This window comes from Saccopteryx bilineata, chromosome 5 (assembly GCF_036850765.1).
Source record: "Saccopteryx bilineata isolate mSacBil1 chromosome 5, mSacBil1_pri_phased_curated, whole genome shotgun sequence".
NCBI lineage: Eukaryota > Metazoa > Chordata > Mammalia > Chiroptera > Emballonuridae > Saccopteryx > Saccopteryx bilineata.
Genome location: NC_089494.1, coordinates 170,106,299 through 170,125,375, shown reverse-complemented (window position 1 = coordinate 170,125,375; position 19,077 = coordinate 170,106,299). Strand labels below are relative to the sequence as shown.

The following is a 19,077-nucleotide window of genomic DNA, read 5'->3' as shown; positions in this document are numbered from 1 at the left end:
TCAAGCCAGTGAGCCCACACTCAAACGGGTGACCTTGGGGTTTCAAACCTGGGTCCTCTGTATCCTAGCCAATACTCTATCCACTGTGCTCCACCTGGTCAGGCTCATCAACAAATCTTTTCCTGACTGTATCACTTTCATTTATAATCTCTCTAATTTCTGACAAAGCAAATACACTCATTATAATGGTGTTCTGTGAATTTTAAGAGCTAGGAACATGCTTAAACTCTCCTACTTGTTCTGCTCCCCCCTTCAAATCAATACATGCTTCTATTGTATCTTTAAAATATCACAGATAAGTCTGAGAAATCATTTGGTATCTAACTATTTCTATAACTTGGACCTTATTCATCAGACTGCTGAACTATTCCTTTTTCAGAAACATAGATACCAACCATATAAATGTTCTTATATCCTTGTTTTTAACTATTGTGGCTTGCTGAATCAGAGCAGCTAAATTTGATACAAGTTCAATTTCATTTTCTTCAAAAATTAACTCATCTTTCTGAGCTTGAGACACTATAAACAACTGAACAAGCAACACCTGACATCTGAACCCTGCAGATGTGTTTTTCTTTTCTTTTTTTTAATTTTTATTTATTTATTTATTTATTTTTAGAGAGGATAGAGAGACAGAGAGAAGGGGGAGGAGCTGGAAGCATCAACTCCCATATGTGCCTTGACCGGGCAAGCCCAGGGCTTTGAACCAGCAACCTCAGCGTTTCCAGGTTGACGCTTTACCCACTGCGCCACCACAGGTCAGGCGCAGATGTGTTTTTCAACCCAGCGATTTCTGGTTTCAACAAGGGTGAACCATTCTTCTGATTAGCGATGTTGATGGGGAAGTGAGCCCACATAGACCTCACCTTGTAATGGAAGCCTTATGTTAATACCTTTTTCCATAGTTGGTATATGACTACAGACAGTGTGAATGATGGCCAGTTCCTTTTTATTTCCCATTTGTTAACCCAGAGCTTCTTTCTTTCCAAGGAGACTAAGTCCCACATTGATGTGATTAAAGCCCCTCCCTCCGGAGGGTGCCTCTGGGCCTTCACAATAACTGTGTGTCCCTTCAGAATGCTTGATATTGTCTGGGATGTCAACCATCTGAATGCTGAGAATGGTCTTCCTCTTCACCATAGAAGTGGCTGTGATAGATGTTCTGATTATTTTTATACTTTTTATTCTTTCTCACAATGTTTTTAAAAGGTTAATCTGTTAGATTTCGATGACCATATTCTGGTAGGTTTCAAGAAAAGACATGTATGTATCCATTTGTCTCTTAGTAGGAAATTGTATCTGACTACTAACATTAAAGTTGAAAACAACAACGTCAACCACAAAAATACAGAAGGCATTAAAACTCACTGAATCACTTGGTTGGGACCACAAGTCCACAGAAAGATCTCCATCTCTTCTGTTATGGCACCACATGTGCTAAGAAGCTCACAGGATCTGAGAATCGGTAAACTTTGCCCCTGCAGTGGCCTGGCATTCTGTCAGGTAACCTAGGGGTACAGTATTCTTCTTTCTAGAAATTATTTTGTACCTTCAAGGCAGAAGAAGCTTAATATATTAAAGGTCTCTTGAGACATGAGGCTGGAAGTGGGTTAGGCCTGTGAATTGCCTTGGGCACTTATGAATAATAGGAACTCGATGGGTATTTGTGTACTATAATAGTTATAATTATGAGTAGGATTGGACGATAAAAACCAAGGTTTCAAAAAGTATGGAGATATTTCTTTCTCCCATTTCAGATGCCCACGCCATTAAACTTTCTAACTGGCTTTATCATGCATAGCTGAACCCTCCAGGCCTCTAAATTTCCTCAGGGGACAGTTTTCTCACTTCATTAACCAATGTGAGCATGTTGAGCACTCCCTCCACCTCTGTGGCTCCCTTCCCAGCCATCGCAGCAAAGGGGATGGGAGTTCTAGGACTTTTCTCTCTTCTTGAAAAGAGTCCTGTTTCCATCTGATAATTGAGAGGAGAAATGAAATAGCTCCATTGGGTAGAGCACTGTCTCCATATGCCAATGTTGCAGGTTCAATCCCCAGTCAGGGCAGACAGGAACAAGATATCCGTTTTTCTGTTTCTCTCTCTCTCTCTCCCTTCTTCTCTCTCTAAAAATCAATCAATACATTTTTTTTAAAAAGCAAAAGCTATTTAGAGCACCAAGTGGAAGTTAGTTGGTTTGTGTTTGGTCTTTCCAAGCTCACTTTCCGTCCTTGTCTCTTGATTTTACTCCTTTTCCTTCCCATTACCCACAGCCCTTCAAAACATTGGGTAAATAAATACAGATTCTTCTGCTCCTCCATCTCTTCTGAAAACTTCCATAGTTCCTCAAGTAGATGTTAGAAGACAAGTGTGATTAGAAGAGGAAAGGACTGAAACTCCCATACTCTTCCTAGGTTATTAGGTAAATTTTCAACTGATAGAATTGTAGATAATCCAGATGTTAAATAGTTCTGGACAGAGAAGGGCCAGGAGTTTTTAATCATTCATTTATTTAACCAATTATTTTCTGAGTGTTTTGAATGTACTAGCTTCTATTTTGGCTGAAGGAGCGATCTAAAATTTTATGACTAGGAGAAGTTTAGAGAGACAGTAGATGCAACATCAGGTTGGGTCTACAACACTAAACTCAAAGATAGGTCCTGCATTTCCTGTAGCTTATGTTTTAAAGCAGAGAGACAGTATGTTAGGAACTACATACTGTACCTGATGATGATAAGAAGAATAGGGAGTGCTGGGTGGGAATGGGCTTACTATTTTAGACATATCGTATCAATAATATAGTGACATCTAAGCAAAGTCCTGAAGGAAGTGATGGAGTGAACCCCATGGTTGTCCTATATCCCATGATTCTGAACTTCACTGGATCCCTAGGTCAAGTTGTGCCCTATTCCCTTGTCTCCTGGAGCTGGAACTGCAACTGAGCCACTAAGTCCCTTGTGTCATCCAAAGCTTTATGTTCATGGTTTCTGTCTCCAGTGGGCTGGAGCAGACCAGAGAAGTAGACAAAGCCCAAATCCTACATTGTTCCATCTTTGTTATTTTGGGAGCACATTTACCTAAACCACCTGACCAGGTGGTGGCGCAGTGAATAGAGCGTCGGACTGGGATGCAGAGGACCCAGGTTCGAGACCCCGAGGTCGCCAGCTTGAGCACGGGCTCATCTAGTTTGAGCAAAAGCCCACCAGCTTGGACCCAAGGTCGCTGGCTCGAGCAAGGGGTTATTCGGTCTGCTGAAGGCCCGCGGTCAAGGCACATATGAGAAAGCAATCAATGAACAACTAAGGTGTCACAATGTGCAACAAAAAACTAATGATTGATGCTTCTCATATCTTCGTTCCTGTCTGTCTGTCCCTGTTTATCTCTCTCTGTCTCTGTAAAAAAAAAAAAAAAATTACCTAAACCGAGAGAGTACTGGAAAGGCCTTAGATGTTTCCCAGTCTAAACTCTTATTACCTTGGGCAACCACTTCTGTAATGCCAAAAAGGTGGATTTTCCAATTAAGGACTTTTAAAATATTGAACTCAAAGACAAATCAAAAAGTTAAAATATAAGTGACATATGCCTTTGATAAAAATGCTAAAATGACTTCCTGAAATAAATCAAAGTTTTCAACAATAAAGAGATGATAGAATAAAATCCAACTTGATCAAAACTATTACAGCCCAGAGGAGCTGCATAGAACTACTGTGGGATAAAAAAGATGGTAACACAGAACAGACCGAGCAGAACACACAGCAGCAGTATCGCACAGTCACGGCCAGCAGCAACACAGGACGGAGGTGAAGAGAGTGCCTGGTAATGACTCAGCACTTGGAACAGTAAACGGAATCCATTACTAAGCAAAGATGAAAAGTTAGTGATGAGTGCTGAAGAAAAAAGAGAGAATATTAGTACAAATGTCAGACTAGAATGCTATGAAGCGTGGGAAAATGAGGATGAAATCAGATGCATCTCTGTAATTTATTGCAACTGCATTTATGACTATAGATAAGTGGTATCAAGTTTTCATTATAGAATCATAATGAACTCAGCTACCATCCACAAATCCCTTTAGCAGCAGCTCCATAAAAATCTCAGATTAAGAAACCCCGTTAGGTACTATAACATGTAACTATCAGGAGTAGAAAACCTTACTTGAACATTGAGACAAGAATCTCGTACCGAGCACGAGCAAACTCAGAGGGCACAGACATCCCTTTAGGAAATTCTGGTCATATCAGATTGTTTATATCTGGGTTTATTCATTTAAAAAATTTCTTCCTGCTACGGCTACTATTTTATTCCTCATAGTGTGGATGTTTCTATGACCGCTGACAAATGTACAACAGCAGTAGGAAAAAAGATATTCTCTGAGACTTCACCCACCCACGCAGCTGGCTTATTTTAAAAGGAGAAACTAAGCCGCCCACAAGAATTGCTACAGTTAGGAAAAAGTGACAGTACCAAGCGTTGGTGAGGATAAGGAACAACTGGAATTTTTACATGCTGTTGGGAAGAGCATAAATTGGTACAGCCCCTTTGGACAAGGGTTTGGCAGAATCTAGTCAAGTTAAACCCTCTGACTGAGCAATTTCTTTTTGAGATATATATCCAAAAGAAATGCCAACATAATGTGCACTAAAAGACAGGTATAGAAATGTTCACCTCAGCATTATTTATATCTCAAAGGTAGAAACAACCCAAATGTCTACCAAGTATAACTGAAGTACTATACGGTAATGAGCACAAAGGAACTACTGCTATGTGCAAAAACGTGGATGGCTCTCACAAGTATAAGGCTGGATGAAAGAATCCAGATACACAACAACATGCACTTTATGATTCTGTCCATATGAAGTTCAAATACAGGCAAAATTTCTCTGGAGAGGTCAGAGTAGTAGTTACTTTTGGGGAGATAGTCATTAGGAAGAGCACAGAGAGAAGAGAAGATCCTGAGATGCTGGTGATGCTCTATAATCTTGATCTGGGCAGGGTGAATTCACTTTGTGCAAGAAATCCCTCAGCTCGAAGGATTTGTGGGTTTTTCTGTATACATGATATACTGCAAACAAAAAGTTTACAAAAAATATTCTATGCCCGCTAGGTGCTAAGTTCTTTTTAAGTACAAGTTCTTTTTAGGTTCAAGAGATTAAAAAAAAGAAGAAAAGACAAGAAACCCATTGTCATGGAGCCAGGATTCTAGAGGAGGGAGGGGACAAATACATAAAAAATGGCTCAAAATGTCAGAGTATTAGTGCCATACTGATAATAAAACTGGTGAGGTGATAATCACTAGAGATTTGGGACAGCAAGAACTGCTGAGGTGAGAGAAAGCCTCTCACAGGAGGTGACATGGGAGCTGATGAGGAGGAGCCTGTCCAGACAAGACCTGGAGAAGAACCTACCAGGTAGAGGAATAGATGCCAACACAGCAGGAATGAGCTGGGCGTGTGTGAGGTCCAAGGCAGGGAGGCTGGCAGTGACATGAAATGAACTGCAGTTCAATAGCGGGCAGGGACTAGATCTTGTAGGGCCTTTGAGGATTTTAGATGCTGCAGTGATAGTAACATTACTAATTAATAAGAATAAATTACAAAGTGTATTTTATTCTCACTACACTGCACAGTCACCGGTGAATTTTAAGAAGAGGTGTGACATGATGTGATTCGTGTTTTTAATAACTCAGTATGCTGTGTGGAGAATGAACTATAATGTAATAATTATATATAATAATGTTAATTGCTGATGATATATAATTAAGGTTAATTAATTATTAATAATACTAAATAACGATAATTTATCATTATATCGCATAAGAAATCTACCAGGGAGACTATTCGGAATGATATTATAGCTCTCATATCCAAATGCGATGATGGCGGCTGGCACATGGTAACAGTGGACATGAACAGAAGGAAGTAGACATAGCTGGTCTGTATTTGGGCAGTACAGCTGATTAGAAACCCTGGGAATGAGGAAATCCAGAGTTCTATTTAGATATATTAGATATGAGATGCCTATCAAATGTTCAAATGAAGATGCGGTAGCTTTTGGATAAAGGGACATTTGGAGTTTAAGGAAGAGATCAGGGCTGGAAACTTCAATTTGGGAGTTACCTGATACAGTGGTCCCTCCTCTATCATGGGGGGTAGGTTCCAGAACCTTCCGCGATAGGCAAAAATCTGTGAAGAAGCCTGACCAGGCGGCGGCGCAGTGGATAGAGCATCGGACTGGGATGCGGAGGACCCAAGTTCGAGACCCCGAAGTTGCCAGCTTGAGCGCGGGCTCATCTTGTTTGAGCAAAAGCTCACCAGCTTGGACCTAAGGTCACTGGCTTGAGCAAGGGGTTACTTGGTCTACTGTAGCCCCATGGTCAAAGCACATATGAGAAAGCAATCAATGAACAACTAAGGTGTTGCAACAAAAAACTAATGATTGATGCTTCTCATCTCTCTGTTCCTGTCTGTCTATCCCTATCTATCCATCTCTCTGACTCTCTGTCTCTGTAAAGAAAAAAAAATCTGTGAAGTAGTGACCTTATATTTATTTTATCATTTATATACTAGAAAGCCCGCGGTCATACGAAATGACCACTGTTCTAGATATTATAAATTGTAATTAAAATGATTTGTGCAAAGGTGTCGGCTAATTCAAACTGAATTACCCAAGGCAAGCGAGGACGCCCCTTTGCTTAGTGCCCCACGGGGTTTCCCCCTTCTACTTGCTTAATTGCTTAAAGTAGAGTGCAATGAAGGAAACCACTGGCGGTACATTTCTTAAGAGCCACCGCTAGCTCAATAAATAAAGGTGATTTAAATAATAAAATGTTAATTCACATGTCAAAGATCTCTTTGTACACAACATTTCTTGTGTAGATCTTTTCCATCATTTTTAAGCTCGCCTTGCAGAGGACCATCAATTATTTTTAATTTTACGTCCGTTCTGTAGCAAATGGGTTAATGTCTTGAAATAATTCTCCCATTTCATTAAGTAAGGTCTCAGGAACTCTTTTATTCCATTCTAAACGTGCCGAACTGGCTTCTGAGGGATCAAGTATATATAATTGAGCAAACTTTCTTTTCCCGTCAGAAGGATGCAAAGTTCCAGTTTGATGGTAAACTTGACCATGAAGTCAAAAGCAATAAAGTCCTGGTCCAGGCAAGTCAATTGGTTTGTTTCCCATGGACGCAAAAGCAAACGAACTATTAATGGATCGAATGCTATCCATGTACTGTTTGCTATTTGGATGCTGATTAGTCAATAATTTAGTCAAGAGTGGTGGATAATTTTCAATTAGTGGAACTACAATGTTTCCGTACTTGCAACATTGAGAAAATCCTTTCTTGCCACGGTCAAATTGATTAGTTTCTAACTTGAAGTTTAAGGACTGGCAGTGTTCACATTTAATATTCATGTCACTAGAGGAATCCTCAAAAATTAAAGTTTCTCTGTTTGAAACTGTTTTAATCTTTTTTGCGTTTCGGTCAGCATTACTCTGTCGTTTTTTTTGCATTTCTTTCCTGCCTTTGTTCAAGGGACTCATTTTGTCAAGACAGGCTTTTTTGTCTTGCATCTGAGGCAAGCCTTGTTTCTCTATGTTCATCAGTCTCATTTTTCCGAGAAAGACGCATTTGCTCTGTGACTGAAGCAAGCCTTGTCTTTCTCTGCTCAGTGGTTTCTTTTTGTTGAGAAAGCTGTTTTTGTGCAGCTTTAGCACCTTTTCTCTCCTCTTCAGTGCTGTATTTTCTAGGAGGCATTCTTAAAAGAAATTACATTAAGACGTAGTTTTTATGTAAAACAGATGATTGCCAATGCAAACAAATGTTCACCTTCCCCCTGACACGCTCAATTTGCATTCAGCCTTAAATTGTTTCAAAAGCAGATGATTGCCAATGCAAACAAATGTTCACCTTCCCCCTGACCCGCTCAATTTGTGTTCAGCCATGGCAACTTCACCCCATTGGCTAGTACAGTTACGCAAGCAACCAATAAGCTATCGGCGACAAGCAGACACTTAAGCCGCATAAAATAAAGATTTTTTTTTTTCTGAAGCTGGAAACGGGGAGAGACAGTCAGACAGACTCCTGCATGTGCCCGACCAGGATCCACCCAGCACGCCCACCAGGGGCGACGCTCTGCCCACCAGGGGGCGATGCTCTGCCCCTCCAGGGCATCGCTCTTCCACGACCAGAGCCACTCTAGCGCCTGGGGCAGAGGCCAAGGAGCCATCCCCAGCGCCTGGGCCATCTTTGTTCCAATGGAGCCTTGGCTGTGGGAGGGGAAGAGAGAGACAGAGAGGAAGGAGGGGGGGGTGGAGAAGCAAATGGGCGCTTCTCCTATGTGCCCTGGCCTGGAATCGAACCGGGGTCCCCCACACGCCAGGCCGACGCTCTACCGCTGAGCCAACCGGCCAGGGCCAGGATATTTTAAGGCATTATAAACCCTCCCCACACTCTTATAAACCTTTCCCACATTTATTTTGCTTATTTTACCACAAAAATAAAAATAGTAAATATATAAAAATATATATGTACTGCAAAATCCCGTGATATACCAAAAAATCCGCAATACAATACATACAAGTTTACATAGATATATATACAAGTTAGATATATATACAAGTTTAAAATCTGCAACACAGTGAGACCGCAAAAAGTGAACTGCGCTATGACAAGGCATGACTGTATTGAAACATGGCTTAATGAGATGAAATCTTTTAGGTAGAGAATGTAAACAGAGGAGAGAAGGAACCACTCAACTGAGCCCTGAGACACTTCAAATTCTGTAGGTTAGATAAGAGGAGGTGGAACTGGGCATTGCTGTAGAAGCTGTGAGGAGACTGTCATAGGTTCATAAGAGAGGTGAAGAGAATGCTTATGATGGGTATTCAAGAACCTTTAACAAAGGACTTAGATAGCCCACTGAAGTAGAGGAGGATGAAGCCAAAGGTTATTCCATGTATTGAGCTTAGCAAATAAGAGGTAAACAGGACCTCCTGACTAGGGAGTTTGATGAGCTTTATTAAAAACACAACTTAATGAAAGCTTATATGCTCTGGAAAATGCAGAAAATAGGATAAACCTGTCATGATCCTATTAATATAATACAACTATTACAATTTTTATTACTTTCCATTGTTTCTCACCTATTCATAGATGAGCTTAGAACACATACTTAGGTAGTAATGCCTACTTGGTACATTTCTTACTTTTCATTAGCAATTTGTCCATGTTTCTGCATAGTCTTCATAAACCCCTTTATTTAATATCTGCAAAATGTTTCATCGAACACTTGCACTCTAATTTATCACTCCCCCTTTTGTACATTTCTCTCTATACTGCTTTTAATTTTTTTAAGTGTGAATAATGCTGTGAAAAACATCATTATTTATTAAGTCTTTCCTTGTTTGGGGTTATTTCCTTGGAATATATTCTCATTGGTAGAATTACTGAGTAAAGGACTGGCTAAGAATATTTTTTTGTAAAACTGTTTTAGGCCCTGGTCGGGTTGCACAATGGATAGAATATGGTCCCAGCAAGCCAAGGTCATGGGTTCAATCCCTAGTCAGGGCACATAGGATTAGCAACCAATGAATGCATGAATGCACAGCTAAATGGAACAACTAAGTATAACAATGAGTTAATGCTTCTCTCCCTCTCCTTCTTTCCCAAATCAATGGAAAAAATAAATAAATAAATAATAAATAAATAAATAAAACTGTTTCAGATCATGTTGAGACATGATCATGTTTAAGACAAGATCAGGACATCCATGAAAAAAATGAAGACTGATACAGAAAGGGACTCGAGATTTGGCAAATCATAGGTGTATGTGAGCTGAGGGATGTGAGATGGGAAAGCCAGAATTGTGGAAACATTTCTGTCACTGGAAGGCATAAAAGAAGTATAAAATGCTGCTTTGGGGCTTGCTTTCCTCTCCAGGTTTTGTGGAGGTGGCATTAGGCTGACCAGGAAACTGACTGACCAGGAAGCCAACTGAGATACAACACCCTTGAGTGAAAAAGTTTACCAGAACACTGATGTTATCTCAGCTGCACAGGCACCAGGTAATAGTCCAGAGGCTGGAGGAAAAGGCTGTAGAAAGGTCAGAGGCACAATAAGAAATGCATGAGTAAGGATCAAGTATGCCACAGTTGACCTCTGTCACAGTCTGATACCTCTGCAGGGCAGCTCATCCAGCTAGTGAACAGCTGAGTCTTCAGTTGTTCCACAGGGATTGTCAGTGAAGTGGGGAGGGGGAGTCCCTGGACTTAGTGGGAGACAGGGAGGTCTACAAGCCCCCTTGAAATTATAGAAATTTTAATTACAGTAAACCATGGAGGTTGGTAAAAATACAAATTTCTCAGCTCCACCACCAGAGGCTCTGATTAAATAACATTGGAGAAAGACCCAGAAATGGAGTTTTTAATAAAGATTCCAAATGTTTTAATGCACATGGTCCACAGGTTACAGTTTGAGAAACTCAGCAAATTTTCTCCTCCCTCCCTGGCTTATGAGATCCTCTACACGTTTATGTAAGCCACTCACAAAGTCTCTCTGTCTTCAGCACCTTTCATTTTTATCTTCCCAGTTGTGTAAACAGCATGACTTGGAGCCAAGAGCATGGATAAACCCGATCCTGTCACTTGTAAACTGTGTGTTCATGGGTACATTTCTTAATTACTCTAAGCATCAGTTCCTTCATCTGCAAAATAGGGATATAGTTGCATTTTATATGGATTTGGATTAAGACATTTTGAAATATATATATATATATGGATGTCCCCGATATAAAAATTTGAAAGAATATAAATCCCTACATCAAAAATATATTCAAGAATCACATACTTTCAAAGTTGGCGGCCCAAATGATTTAATATTTATAACACTGCCACATGGGAGCACCACATTAGTGGGGGACAGAAATATCCATATCACAGTCACTGTTTTCTGGACCACTCTGTTGTTTGGGTGCCTAAGAAGTCCTACGGGTGATTTTGTTGAATACTGGGCTGTTACTCTAATAATCACTGTTGGTAAATTAACTAACCATGCCATTCGGGTGTTGATTACATAAGGGAGCTAGCAGTAGAACAGAAACATGTCAGAACCAAAGAACTTTCAAATGAAGGACAAAAGTTAGACACAATGAACAGTTCTATTAGGTATGTATTTATTTGTTGTGTTTAAAGCTATTTCTATGGGGAAAATGATTTTGAATTATGAAAGTACAGAAATAGTTGAGTATTTTGAAATATTCAAAGAACTTATTTATCTCAAAAAATATGCCTTCCATATAATAGCATTTTCTTCACAGGTATGTTGTAAGAATGATATAATATCTAAACTGCTTATTAGGTTTGGAGATTTAGAGCAAAATCTGTAATTTCTTTTGTATTTTCAATGGAGGGGAACTGTTCATTTTAAATTAAAAGTAATTAAAGAAATTATTTTGGTTCTGCCTGAGTGGCTCAGTGAATAAAGCATCGTCCCAGTGCACCGAGGTCACGGGTTTGATTCCTGGCCAGGGCACGTTATGTATGAGAAGCAATCAACGAGTGCACAACTAAATGAAAAAACTAAGTGGAACATTGAGCTGATGCTCCTCTCTTTCTCTTCCCTTCTTACTCTGAAATAATAGAAAAAAATTTAAAAAATGAACAAAATAAAAATATTTGAAAAATGAAAATTTCAGAACAATATTTTTCCATTAAAAATTGAGCTACTCTTTGCTCCTCTCGCTCATAAAGACTTCCATGAATTTCCAAAGGGTCCTAAGGAATTCTAGTGAAAATCCCCTGCTCTTGTATTACTATGGTAGCCTAAGAATAAATAATAAGTCTGATTTTTTTTCTCTCCTTTATTTTCTGTGGTTTTGACCACATTATTCTCTACTTTGCCTTCTATTAGCTAAATCAAATGAACCACTTCTAAGAAAACTGCTCCCTGAGATACATGAGAAATATCTTTTCTAAAATTCAGTCACTCTTTTTACACTTTGGCTCATATTTCTTTCCTACTATAAGACCAGGGCTATCTGAACAGCCTGAAAATTTGGCAGTCCTAAAGGGTAATTATTCTCACTTTGGACTTAATTCAACACAGGAAACAATAAAAGATTTCTGGAGGGTTTGCAAGCCCAGCTGTCTCTGACACTCTTTTTTCTGCAAAAATAGTTGAATGGGTCTGTCAGTATGTACCTGTCATAGATGTCACAGCACAGACTTACCCTTCCTGTGTTTTTACAGTTACTGAAACTGCATCAAGAAACATTAATTTAAACTTATGAAGGAGTTAATTTTTAAAAAATAATTCCTATTTTCTGCTTGGTTTTCGTGTAAAATACTCCTAATGAAAGTGATTTCTGGTAGCTTTGTTTAGACAAAAGATTGCTCATTTTGTTCTTAACAATTAGTTATTTGATTCTTTCATCACATTCCTACCTTTTGAATAAAGGTTACAAATATACTGCTCACAAAAATTAGGGGATATTTCAAAATGAATATGAAGCGATAAAATATCCTCTAATTTTTGTGAGCAGTATATACTGTCTATATCCATCATTTATTGATAAATATAACTGTTTATCATGTTTTGTGCTAGAGAAGAGATGCAGAAGAGAATTAATGATACAGTTCCTCCCTCACAGGGCCACAGGGGACGGTCCTTGAAAGGCCAAAGAAAATGACTTTTTTTTTTTTTCTTTAGAACACCAGATCCAATTTCATTCGTAATCTTAGCTTGCACATGTGAGCAAAGAAATGACAGATTATATTAAAGAGGAATGGCAAAAGGAAAATAAATACAATATGCACAAGTCAGGCAAACATGGGAGGAATCAGACAAGGCAGGCAAAGGTGCGTTTGCCTTTCCTTTGAACGACTGGAAACTTTAACCTAGTTCTACACTGTGGATGTGAGGATAACAGAAAAGTTCACGTACAGCCTAAAGGTGTCAATAGGCAGATCAGAAAACCCTTAAGGGTGATTGCTCCAACCCTAGGTGTGATAAAAGATTGGTTTGGTTTTAGCAAAACTGGACAAGTTTAGCAAAAACCAGTGAGAACAGTTAAGATGAAGTCTCTGGTGCCTGGGTTTCTGTTCAAGATTAAAAAGTTACAGTTTGCCTGACCAGGCAGTGGCGCAGCGGATAAAGCGTAGGACTGGGATGCTGAAGACCCGGGTTCGAGACCCCGAGGTCGCCAGCTTGAGCGCGGGCTCATCTGGTTTGAGCAAAGCTCACCAGCTTGGACCCAAGGTCGCTGGCTTGTGCAAAGGGTTACTCGGTCGGCTGAAGGCCCGTGGTCAAAGCACAGATGAGAAAGTAATTAATGAACAACTAAGGTGTTGCAACGAAAAACTGGTGATTGATGCTTCTCATCTCTCTTTGTCCCTATCTCTCTCTCTGACTCTCTCTGTCTCTGTAAAAAAAAAAAAAAAAAAAAAGTTACAGAGTTTTACTATGTTCTTTTTTAAAAATCTTTTTCTTTTTAATTTCTTTTTTTTCTTATTTTGTTTCTTTAAAAGACAGAAATTAAAATTTTCTTTTCAGCTCTTCTTTCCTGAGCTCTGTGGCCTTGCCCTGGACCTTTCTGAAGTTTTTTTCTTTCGCCAAGATAGTATAAATACCAATTTAAAGCTAAACTCTTCTGTAGAACCCAAGTCCCTGCCTCCTTCATAAGAGAACTCTGAATAGCTAATGATTCACACATTTCTTCAAATCACAGGCAATTCTACTAAACTTCATTGAAGATTTCTGCTCCAGCTCTGCGTTAACACAAATACCTAGAATCAACGAACAATTTCTCCCAGCTACATTAACCACATATCCACTTCTAAGTCGATAATGTTCATTCACTTCTCAGAACAACAACAACAACAAAAATACAGAAGCCACCTTTCTGTCCATCACTGTACCATTTAATGAAATGAAAAGAAAAAAAGAAAATGGCTGCTTTATTATGTGGTTAGGAAAATGCAGTGTGTGAGCAAGGAGGTATTATGCCCCAAATCAATCATTTTAACTATATAAATTTGATTCTAAATTCTCAGGCTCTGAAAACCATAAGAAATATCATGGGTAACAATGAATACAGTGAGGATAACAAGCACGACAATTTAGTTGTAAGTGATGACAGAAGGGATTAGACAATTCCCACTGTCTGTCACTGTAAATTTTTTGAAACAAATGGTAGGAAATGAGCTCCAAGGAGAGGTAGCCATCTACTGGTAGCACTAACTAAAATAATTGCTGTTTACAAGGAAGAAAACTGGGCTCCCTATTTCATGTGCAAAATCATGTGAGATCCAGGCAAACTGTCAACCCCCCAACATCATCAAGAATGGATGCACAGTTACTATCTGGAGTTCTTGGTTGAATTAGAGTAACAACTGATAGCTTTCATGAAAGAACTGCCAACACTTTCAAGAATGAGGTTAGACAAGGACAGTTGCTTCACGTGGGAAAGGCATCATAATTAGGAGGAGGATTTCATTTCTCTAACAGCAGAAGGTTACCCTAGGGCAAATGACCAATGCATCTTTACTGAGCCCTGACCTCCTGACTTCTTTATAGTCCTCTACTCTTGTCCCTGCCTTGAGGGCATATGGACTCTGAAGAAAATGAAGTTTCATCTCTCAGTGTGTCAATTATTCTCTGCTCGCTAATGGGCTTCTGAGTAAACTTGTAGTACTTTTCCATGTTAATCATGTTTGTTTTCTTCAGCCAATCTACAACACTCGGTACCTAAACTTAATAATGAATGTCAGCACCATCTGCTGCAGTCCAGATTATGTAATTAGACCATTTCATTAAAAATTACATCTGAAGATTTTTTTTTTCAGAGACAGAGACAGGAAGGGAGAGAGATGAGAAGCATCAACTTGTAGTTGTGGCACTTTGTTAATTGATTGCTTCTCATACATGCCCTGACCAGGGGGCTCAAGCCAAGCCAGTGACCCCATGCTCAGGCCAGTGACGTTGGGCTTCAGGCTAGTGACCTTTGCGATCTAGCCAGTGGCCCTATGCTCGAGATGGTAAGCCCACAAGCTCTAGCCAGTGACCTTGGGGTTTCTGACTGGGGCCTTCAGCATCCTAGGCTGACACATAATCCACTGTGCCACCACTGGTCAGGCTGTACAGTGGTTCCTTGACACACGAGCACTTTAAATCATGAGCAATTTGAGAGATAAGCAGTCACTTATGGGATTTTTTTGCTTTAAGTCACAAGCGGATATTTGAATCACGACTGTTGGGCAAATGAGTTTGTGAAATTTGTGTTTTTTGAATTTACTTACTTTATTGTTAAAAATGGTGCTGGGCAGCCATGTGTGTGCTTGCTCTCAGAGCAGAACAGTTGATTGCAAATTGCGGATTACCTTCCTGCTTGGGAAGGGCCACTGTTATGCTAATGTTGGCTGGAGGAGAGGTTTTGGTGCCAGAAAATTTTAAAAAGGAAAGAAGAAGAAGGAGGAAGAGAAGAAGCCATGATGGGAGAGTGGGAGCAGAGAGGGTACAGAGTGCTGAAGGAGGAGCCAAGACGGCAGGAAAGGAGAGAGAAGCCAAGATGGCAGGGTGCTGAAGGAGAAGCCAGTTTGTGTGGAGAGGAGAAGGGAGAAGGTGTGCAGATGGGGAACCAGAGGTGACTGAGACTGGTGGGGACCTTTGATCCAGGAAAACCCGGAGAAGATTCTCCCGGCTGTGGAACTGGAGAAGTGTAAGTGGCTTTGGGAGCCCTGTGTGTATTTGCTCGTTGGCCAGTATGAGTCTTGAATAAAGGAATGGCCCACCATTTTTTGGCTCCACTGTTTCTTTACTGTTTGCCTGAATCTAATGGGAACCTGCATGTGTATGGTCATGATGGCCATGACTACTGGCCATACATTTGGCATAGTTTGCAGCAGGATTCAGATCAGACTGGTATGAAGCCGCCACCACCATTGAGCGGTGGGATAGGACTGGTTGTTGTTATGATTCCCCATGGCTGTCCTTTCCTTTTGGGGACCATGGGCTGGCTGATTTTTACAGCCCTGTAAGAGGAAACCAAGAGCTCTGTGCAAGAGACTGTCCGAGGCCTGCAAACCAAGGAGTGGAAGGAATTGGAATGGCCATGGGAGAAAGAGATATACATCCTGAAACTGCAGCAAGCACTGGAAAAGGAGGCTGACCGGGTTCGTGAGTTGCACCTGGAAATGGAGCAGGCTTTGGAGAAGGAATTACAGGTTCATGAGTTGCAATTTGCCCTGGAAGTTGTGGTGAGCCCGCAGCCGCAGGAGCCTAAACTGGAGTTGTGATGGCAGAGTGGTTCTGAGTTGGCAGGAGCAGGTGTTTCTAGCTCCTCTTCTGAGGATGAGAAGACTGGGGCTGAAGCGCCTTTTGAAGACTCCAGAAGGTAAAAGCCCAGTGGCAAAAGTACCTACTAAGTCCCTGGTAGGCTTGCTATGATTATGGGACATACGGGTAGATGGCAGCATGCTGTCTGAAGCAGAGGTGGAAATGTTGGCCACCATTGCCACGTTCTCCCCCTTGGGGCAGCGTCTTAGATCTGCCAAGATGGCAGGGATGAGGGGGAGGCTTGAGGCCCCATGTGAGTGGACTGACTCTGGACTGCGACCACAGGGGGCACCAGCTCCCTTGTTGGATGGGCATGTGGCTTTTGCACAATATGAGAGACCCTGATGGAGAGGGGAGCAGGTCTGGTTGAAACTGTATGACATGTGCTGTTGCTGTAATTTGTGTGACGTGCCTAATTCCTTGCACAGGAATGCCTGTTGTGGGATTGCAAAGTGAGCAAAAGGGGTGGAATGTTTGGGCAAATGAGTTTGTAAAATTTGTGTTTTTTGAGTTTGCTCACTTTTATTGTTAAAAATGGAGCTGGGAAGCTCTCTGTAAAATTGCTAATTATCTTCCTGCTTGGGAAGAGTCATTGTTATGCTAATGTCCCTCCCCCTCTGCCAGCATCTTCTGACCTTGAAGGTAAATATACTTCATTAACCAGTTTATTTCTTTACATTCTCTCTTATTATATAAATATATATATATATGTATTTGTTATTTAGAAGGTACATTTTCTTATTAAAAAGCATATAAAACAAAAAATTTGTGTGATTTTTTGGGGCTGGAATGGATTAATTGCATTCCCATTAATTTAAATGGGGAAATTAGATTTGACACACAAGCAGATTGAGTCATGAGCTCGGCCATGAAACAAATTTTAAGGATTCCATTTGTCATTTAAAAATCTTACAGTCTTTTTTTGTTTTGTTGTTTTAAAAAAACACACCGATAAACATAAGGCTCACTTAAGGATTTGTGAGGTAACAAAAGGGGTTTATAAGTACAGTAACCCTTAACTCAGTCTTATTCAAAATAATCCTTAACAAATGCCTACATCCGAAACTACTGTGTGATCTCTTTAAGAATGCTCATGCTATTTCTCACACAAGATTTAGGAAAGCTATAGTATTTCAGCTATTTAAACACTAATTCATTTTGGTGAAATGATTTAAAATGTCTTACGTGTCAGCTGTTTCAAGTTGTTACACTGCTGGTAACGCAAGCATATTACTGAAGTCATACTGTTGTCCGAACTCAAATATATTAAGTTACAGAGAATTAAAATTGTAATGAAAAAATATCATTACAATTAACATTAAATTATTGAAAGGACATTCACCAAAATATTAATAGTAAATATTGGTGGTAATGAGAATAAAGGATTCTTGTGTGTGTCTTTCTATGGTTTTCAGAGAATTTTCACTTTAAAATCTAGGAAAGAAGTTATTTAATTAGTAAAAAATTACTAAATATAGCATTTCCAATTGCAAATAAGCCAAGGCTGTTGAGAGGCCTTTAGTTCCGAGAGATGAGAGGACACTCCCTGCCTGAACTTCCATTAACCTGCAGCGCCTTTCATCGGCGCATTGTGGTGGTCTGGGATCGTCATATAGTACTTACTACATTCAGAGTAAACTGCCACAGAATATAAACACTTGTCCTATTTGGACTAGGTCATTACACTATGAGTGGATTCTTTTCCCCTTAATTTGGAAAGAACTAGATTAACCGGGCAAGTCTGGAGCAGCAGAGTGACCGGCAGGGCAGTGCCCATCCCAAGGGAAAGAGGGGCAGCCCACCCTCGAGCACCAGAGCCCAGAGCCCCACCTGCACCGCAGCGTGAAGTCTGCTTACCTGGCTGCCTTCATTCTCCCTTGCAATAGTTATTTTAATGTAAAAACAAAACAAAATCTCATGCACTTAATTAATTAATGTAATTACTATTTTCTTGGAAAAACTCGAAAAACCAGGTATTTCCTGGATTCAGCAAAAAGTGGGAACATTTTTCCTATTACCTTGTCGGGAAGAAAGACTTTCCAAAATTGGAAAGGAAATTTACTCACAACTGTCTGCAAACCTCCTCTCTTCATCTCCCTTTTAAATTTTTATTTCTCCTTCAATTTTAAACGCTAGCCTTGCTGGATAAAGAAGTCTTGGTTGTAAATATTTATTAATTACCTACCTGGACACTAAAGACAGGGCAAAAAAATCAGACAAAAACCCCCTGCCCTCATAGAGCTCAGATCCAGCAGAAGGGAAGAGAATGAATGAGATTACTAATACATAGGATGGCAAAAATAAACCAGGCATGGGCAATACGGAGTGTGGGCGGGGACTGCTATGATTTAGAGACAAGTGTGGGAAAGCCTGCACTGAGGTAAAATTTTAGTAAAATTTAAGGAGATGAGGGACCAGCCCTTACAATGTCTGGGAAAGGAATGTTCTGGGCAGAGGGACTGTCCAGTGTGAGAGCCCTGAGGGACTTGCTGTTTAAGAAACAGCAAGACATTACTGTTGCCTGAGAGAGGGGACAGGAGGAGAGGAGGAGAGGTCAGTACCAGAGGCCAGATTGAGAAGAGCTTTAAAGGCCTCTGGAAGGCTCCTCCAATTACATCATGTCAATCCCAGATTTCTTGAAGGACGTCTGTACTTCCACAGGTAAAGCCTTAAGATACCAGATGAAGACTGGACTAGGGTATTTTGAGGCAGCTGTTAGGAGGATGACCACGGGAAATGACTAAAAATG

General features: G+C 40.3%; 1 protein-coding gene and 1 pseudogene across 6 annotated transcripts in view; both read right to left on the bottom strand.

Annotated features, from left to right (window-relative positions):
• The window catches only part of ELOVL6 (ELOVL fatty acid elongase 6), a 166,206-nt gene that overhangs the window by 28,772 nt on the left and 118,357 nt on the right, over positions 1-19,077 (bottom strand). The gene's annotated exons all lie outside the window — the stretch shown is intronic.
• LOC136338011 (large ribosomal subunit protein uL6-like) lies at positions 345-15,935 on the bottom strand (annotated as a pseudogene).